At 36.0% G+C, this 6,539-nt stretch overlaps 1 pseudogene; it reads left to right on the plus strand.

Moving 5' to 3' along the window:
* Positions 1-446: 446 nt before the first annotated feature.
* LOC131149376 (G-type lectin S-receptor-like serine/threonine-protein kinase At4g27290) lies at positions 447-4,159 on the plus strand (annotated as a pseudogene).
* The last annotated feature ends 2,380 nt before the right edge of the window (positions 4,160-6,539 follow it).

Genomic DNA, 6,539 nt, shown 5'->3' on the forward strand with positions numbered 1-6,539 from the left:
AAATTGTTGCTCACTCATGTGTATCAAGCACACCTATGGACTCATCCGGTCTTAACAACAACAAGAAGCTAAGATTTTTGTCTGGAAGGGTGAACAAAGCTTAAACATCATTTTCAATAAGTCCCATTGCAGGCCTACATTCCCTTTTCCTCCCTATGCTAATTTTTCAACAATAGACCAAAAACGAAACATATCAATGTCCATATTTTATATGCAAGTGGAATCTAACTCGGTTCAAATGCAGCAAATCTTTGCTCTTCATTGGATAGGAGGAAAATTTTTTAGCTTGTTAGGATCACTAAACCAGAATATGTACGTGTGGCCATTGTCCTCATCAGGGAACATGACATGTAAGGAAGGAAACATGCTTCCTCTCTTTACCTCAAAATTTGCCACACTGGGAACCTGCCAAGAAGAGTAGCATACACAAGAGTACTAGAAATCAAATGGCTATCCTTGGTAGCCCATCTTTAATGTTTGTATGTATTGGATTATTCAATGTCCAGTCCGTAGCATCGAATGCAGCTGACACCATTTATCCATTCCAGCCTCTGGGAAATGACAGTACCTTAGTTTCGCAGGGGGGAAGTTTTGAACTGGGTTTCTTCAGCACTCCGGGAAATTCCTGGAAACATTACTTGGGAATCTGGTACAAGAACATCCCATCTAGAACAGTTGTTTGGGTTGCAAACAGAGAGAACCCAATCAACGATACATCCGGTGTGCTGATGATTAACAGCACAGGCAGTCTAGTTCTTCTCAGTGGGACTAATAATACTGTTGTTTGGACAGCAAGCTCGTTGAAAGGAGCTGATCCAGCAGAATCGAGTGGTGGCGCAGCTCTTGGATTCAGGAAATTTTGTATTAAGAGATGAGAAAGACAGTGACCCAGAAAGTTATTTATGGCAAAGCTTTGATTATCCAACCGATACATTGTTACCGGGGATGAAAGTTGGGAGGGACTTGAGGACCGGTCTCAACAGGCGTTAAAATCTTGGAAGAACTCAGATGATCCCTCCCCAGGGGAGCTTACTTATGATATAGAACTCCATAATTTTCCTGAGCCCTCTATGTGGAAGGGCAACACAAAGTACTACAGGAGTGGACCGTGGAATGGCTTTCGATTCAGTGGTGCTCCTGAATTACGGCCTAATCCGCTTTATCAGTTTAATTTCAACCAGAGTCAGGAGGAGATATTCTACACTTACCAGCTCAGAAACAAATCAGTGATAACAAGGTCGGTTTTGAATGAAACCAGCTATTCCCTTCAGCGAAACACATGGATTGAAGTGGATCAAACTTGGGAAGAGTACCTATCAGTACCTAGAGATCACTGTGACAATTATGGCCTATGTGGTGCCCATGGAATTTGTGTGATCAGTGAGTCACCAGTTTGCCAGTGTCTGAAGGGTTTCACACCTAAGTCAGCAGAAAGATGGAACATAATGGACTGGTCACTTGGGTGTGTCAGAAATAAGCCACTGAACTGCCACAAAGATGGGTTTGCCAAATTTGGAGGGTTGAAACTGCCAGAGACCTCACAGACTTGGGTGAACGCAACTATGAATCTTAAAGAATGCGGGGCTAAATGCTTAACCAACTGTTCTTGTACGCGTTATACAAACTCCGATATTAGAGGTGGAGGCAGTGGCTGTGTCATGTGGTTTGGCGACCTCATTGATATTCGGCTGCTTCCAGCCAGTGGACAGGACCTCTAACTTCGAATGCCGGCTTCAGAACTAGGTATGTGCTGCTTTTGTTTTCTTTAGTTGTTGACATGAATTTTTGTTCAGTGTACTCAAGTTAACTCATTCTGTTCCACTGTATTTTGCAATAAATCTATCTTCTCGTCTCCAATCGATGAATTCATTCATTCATTTTCTGTTTTATAGATGTCATTTGATCATACTTCGCTTTCTTAAATTGGTTTTTGACAATGAAGGGGCAAACCAACGGTCTAAGATAAATACAGCAGCGATAACCGTGGCTGTCACTGGCATAGTTTCTGTGCTGCTTATTGTCACCTATTGCATCCGCAGAAGCAAGAGAAGCTTACGAGGTAAAATCACTCAGGCAGTCACCATTCTCAAATTTTTTTTTATTATGATTGTTGCAACAATTAACTTTTAAAGGGTTCTCTGCAAGATGAAAATTTATAGCTGTAATGTGCTGAAAGAAAATAAATTTTCAGATTGAGATGCAAAGTCACATGACTGTTATAAAGGAACATCGTTACCATTTTCAAAATTTCTACTGCGGGTTTGGTTATGGGTAAATGGGTACTTTAATACCTAGAGCATCATCAGTTAGCAACTTATTAATTTTTTTTTTTACTATGATATAATTATTTAAGGATCTTAATTTGAGCTCAATTTACTTGGAGAAACTAGTAAGGCATTATTTTGTAAGATTGAATTACTTGCATGAGAAACTATTAAGTTAGGCTGCTTACTCGCATTATTTTCTTAGATGAGAATCAAATCATTGAGTTTTAGACAGTCAATTAGTCAATTAATTAAATAACTTCTTTAATATGATGGGGATGACTTGTCAACACCTTACAACATTTTTATTAAATGCTCATGATTGAATTTTTGTTTCTAAAGACTTCAACTTTTATGTTGAGCAGACTATCAAAAGAAAGCCAAAAATTTTACCTTAAATTTTAGTTGAACTTATGTTTATCCATGTCAATTCTATTATTACCAATTGTCCCTTACTCTGTTTCTTGTAATTAATGTCAAGTCCATATAATAAATTTCAAAAAACATGCAGAAAACAACAAAGACAAAGATCACATTGTTGAAGTTCAAGGGGAAGATCTCGAGCTACCATTATTCAAATTGGCTACAATAGTCAATGCCACAAACAATTTTTCATCTAACAATAAGCTTGGAGAAGGTGGTTTTGGACCCGTATACAAGGTATTGGTGACTAGGAAAATTTTAAATAGGCTCATTTGATATATAATTATATACTTAATGGATGGTAATATTCAGGGTACATTATTAAATGGACAAGAAATTGCTGTGAAAAGGCTTTCGGTTTGTTCTAGTCAAGGATTGAGTGAGTTCAAAAATGAAGTTATAGTGATTGCAAAGCTTCAACATCAAAACCTTGTAAGGCTTTTGGGTTGTTGCATTCAAGGAGAAGAAAAAATGTTGATTTATGAATATATGCCCAACAAAAGCTTGGACTCCTTTATTTTTGGTTTGACTCTCTTCTATCATGCTAGTAAATTAGTCAAATTACTCATTTAGATATTTTTTTATTACTAGTTTAATTTGAATATGAAATATTGTAGATCAAACGAGAAGTAGACAATTAGATTGGTCTACGCGTCTTCACATAATTTGCAGAATTGCTCGCGAGCTTCTCTATCTTCATCAAGATTCTAGGTTGAGAATTATACATAGAGATCTCAAAGCGAGTAATGTATTGCTTGATGATGAGATGAACCCAAAAATTTCGGACTTTGGTTTGGCTAAAATTTTCGATCATGAACAAACTGAAGCGAGGACAAGGAGAGTTGTTGGAACATAGTAAGTGTCCTCTTAACTAGACAAACACAGCACAGACACCACTTTGCTTCCATATATCATAATTGTGTTTGTTCTTAAATGGTGTGTCGCAGTGGCTATATGGCTCCAGAATATGCTGTTGATGGGTTATATTCAATAAAATCCGATGTGTTCAGGTTCTACTATTGGAAATTATAAGTGGGAAAAGAAATAGAGGATTTAATCACTCGAGCCACAACCTTAACTTAATTGGACATGTGAGTATAGGATTTTAATTTTCTTTCTTTTATTTGTTGAACTAGTTAATAATAAAATGGTTTTTTGTGCTTTAGGCATGGAAATTATGGAATGAAGGCAAGCCATTTGATTTAATCGATGCATTATATTTGGAACTATTCCCTTTATCTGAAGTATTGTGATGCATTCATATTGGTCTATTATGCGTTCAACAACATTCAGAGGATAGACGAAACATGTCATATGTGGTTTTAATGTTAGGCGGTGATGATGATAGCAAAATGTCTCAGCCTAAGCAGCCAGCTTTCTTTATAGGTAAGAATCGACTTGAAGAAGAAGATACTAGACAAAAAAAATCGTCGAGCAATGAGATTACTATTACTCTATTGGAAGCACGATAGGGGAACATTTAATAAAATAGGTCTAAAGCTCAATCTAAATAGAAAAAAATTACACTATATTATTGCATCAGAAAATATGATACCAGTTCTTGTTTTTTTTTGTTTTTTTGTTTTTTTGTTTTCCTTTTTAAATGTGTAGCTTTGTTTGATTTTTGGCTTATTGTTTCTATCATCCACTTCTAGAAAGGAAAATTTCAAATGTCAATTTTGTTTGGCTATATGTAACTTTAAGTTTAAATTAGTGAATAATATAGGATGTTATCAGCTCAGTGTTAAAGCTAATGAGTATTGTTGCACAACTATTGATTCTAATCTTGTACAGACCACATTGTTGGGTAGAATAATTCGAGTGGAGAGCACCGTGACGGGTTTCGATCAATTGCTAATTATGGCAATGTTTAACAACCCAAAGAATTTAGCTCTTTTATGGGTTGCAGAGTTTTCACACACATAAGGATCTAAATAGAGCAACCCAATTATTTTTTGGGAAAAAAAAAATCTCTAATAAAAGTTCAACAATTATCTTTATTGTGGTTTTTTACTTTTTATAGCACATTTTAAAGTTTAAAATTCAAGTCCTAGAATTAAAATTGTCTGAAATTCTATAAAATTCAATACAATTTTATATAATATTTTATGCAAATCTATATAAATTTAAATCTATGACTTGAATATCTTGCTCCCATATGTAATTTTATTGTTGCCCCCTCAAAACGCTTGATAGTGGTTGTTGACTTTGATGTGATCCCAAAAGGGGGTTGAATTGGGTGTTAAAACATTTCGACTAATTTAAACATTTAGACTGATTCACCACAGTTCATATCTCATTCATAATGTAAACATGTATGTAAAATGATTAAACTATTAGTGCAGACATACACATGTGCAACATATCACATTTAAATTAAATGTGTGCACGTGAATAATTATAGCAGTGAAAAAGCAAGCATACCTATATGGAAATTAAAGTGCCGTAATTAAATAAGATAGATAGAGAGAGAGAGAGAGAGAGAGAGAGAGAGAGAGAGAGAGAGAGAGAGAGAGAGAGAGAAAGCGACCCACGATATTCGTTATCGAGGTTCGGCCAAACCAGTCAACCCCCCCTGCCTTGGGCATACCCCCTCATGGATTATACTAACCCTGCTCACTTAAACGGATGAAGTAGAAGCCTTTTGCATCATCTTCTTACGGGACGAGGAAAACCTAGTTTAATTTTCAGGCAGAACCGAACCGATCTCACTTACGGGGCTGAGACTCCTCAGTTCAATTTTTGGGTTGAACCGAACCGATCTCATTTACGGGGATGAGACTCCCCAGTTCAATGCTAGGTTGAATCCAACCGATACATGAAAAATATTTTTTTACATATGAAAAAGCTTCTAAATACAAGCATGGTTGTACACCATTAAAGCTCAATACAAACACTCTAGTATGATATGAAATATATGCTCAGTAGAGTAAAGGGTGCTTATCTAAATAATTTGCACAAATAAAATATGTGGATATAAAAATGATTATTATGTTCTCCAACAAAGAGTTTTGCAAATAAAAGTATTTGGAGAATCAGGAGTTTAAGTTCAAGAAAATATTTGTACAATAAATAATTTCTCCCAAAAATATTTATCAAAGAAATAATCCGGGAGGAAACTTAAGCAATACCTTCAAAAAATATTTTTCAAAGATTAAGTGCCCAGTAAGAGAATGTGCAAATAAAATGCCCTAAATAAAAGACTGTCATAAAAAATGATTTTGAAATAAATGCATGAAAGAGAGTTGGATAGATTTGTATTAAAAAATTTGCCTTAAAAGAATGATTTAAACAATAAAAATTGGTTTTGAGGTAACTTTGATTAACAAAGGTTTAGAGAGAATTTGGAGTTAATCAAAGTTACTAATCTAGAGTAATGAAGGGGTATTTATAGATTTTACGAAAATTATGATTATTGGGGACATGTTGGGTATTTTTCAAATTGTTTAATTAAAAGTTAATTACATTTAAGCCCTTAAAAAATTCGGAACCCGAGAGGTTCAGTCGACCAGATTTGAGGTTCGATTGACCATCTCACTAAATTCGATCGATTGGAGCATTTTTGAACTACAGTTCGGTCGACCATCTTAGGGCAATTTTTGGAACCTCTGAGGTTCGGTCGACCGTCTTAAGGCAATTTTTGGAACCTCCGAGGTTTGGTCGGCCAAATTCAGTTCGATTGACCAAACTTCATATACTTCGGTCGACCAAGTCCTTTTGAACCTAGAGGTTCGGTTGACTAGGGTGTTGGGACTTCCCACGTGTCCGCTCGGTCGATCAGGGCGTTGGTATACATTTTAGGACGGTCAACCGAGTGGTCAACATTTTGACTCCGGAGAGGTTCGATCGAGC

This window comes from Malania oleifera, chromosome 1 (genome assembly GCF_029873635.1).
Source record: "Malania oleifera isolate guangnan ecotype guangnan chromosome 1, ASM2987363v1, whole genome shotgun sequence".
In the NCBI taxonomy this organism is placed as follows: Eukaryota; Viridiplantae; Streptophyta; class Magnoliopsida; order Santalales; family Ximeniaceae; genus Malania; species Malania oleifera.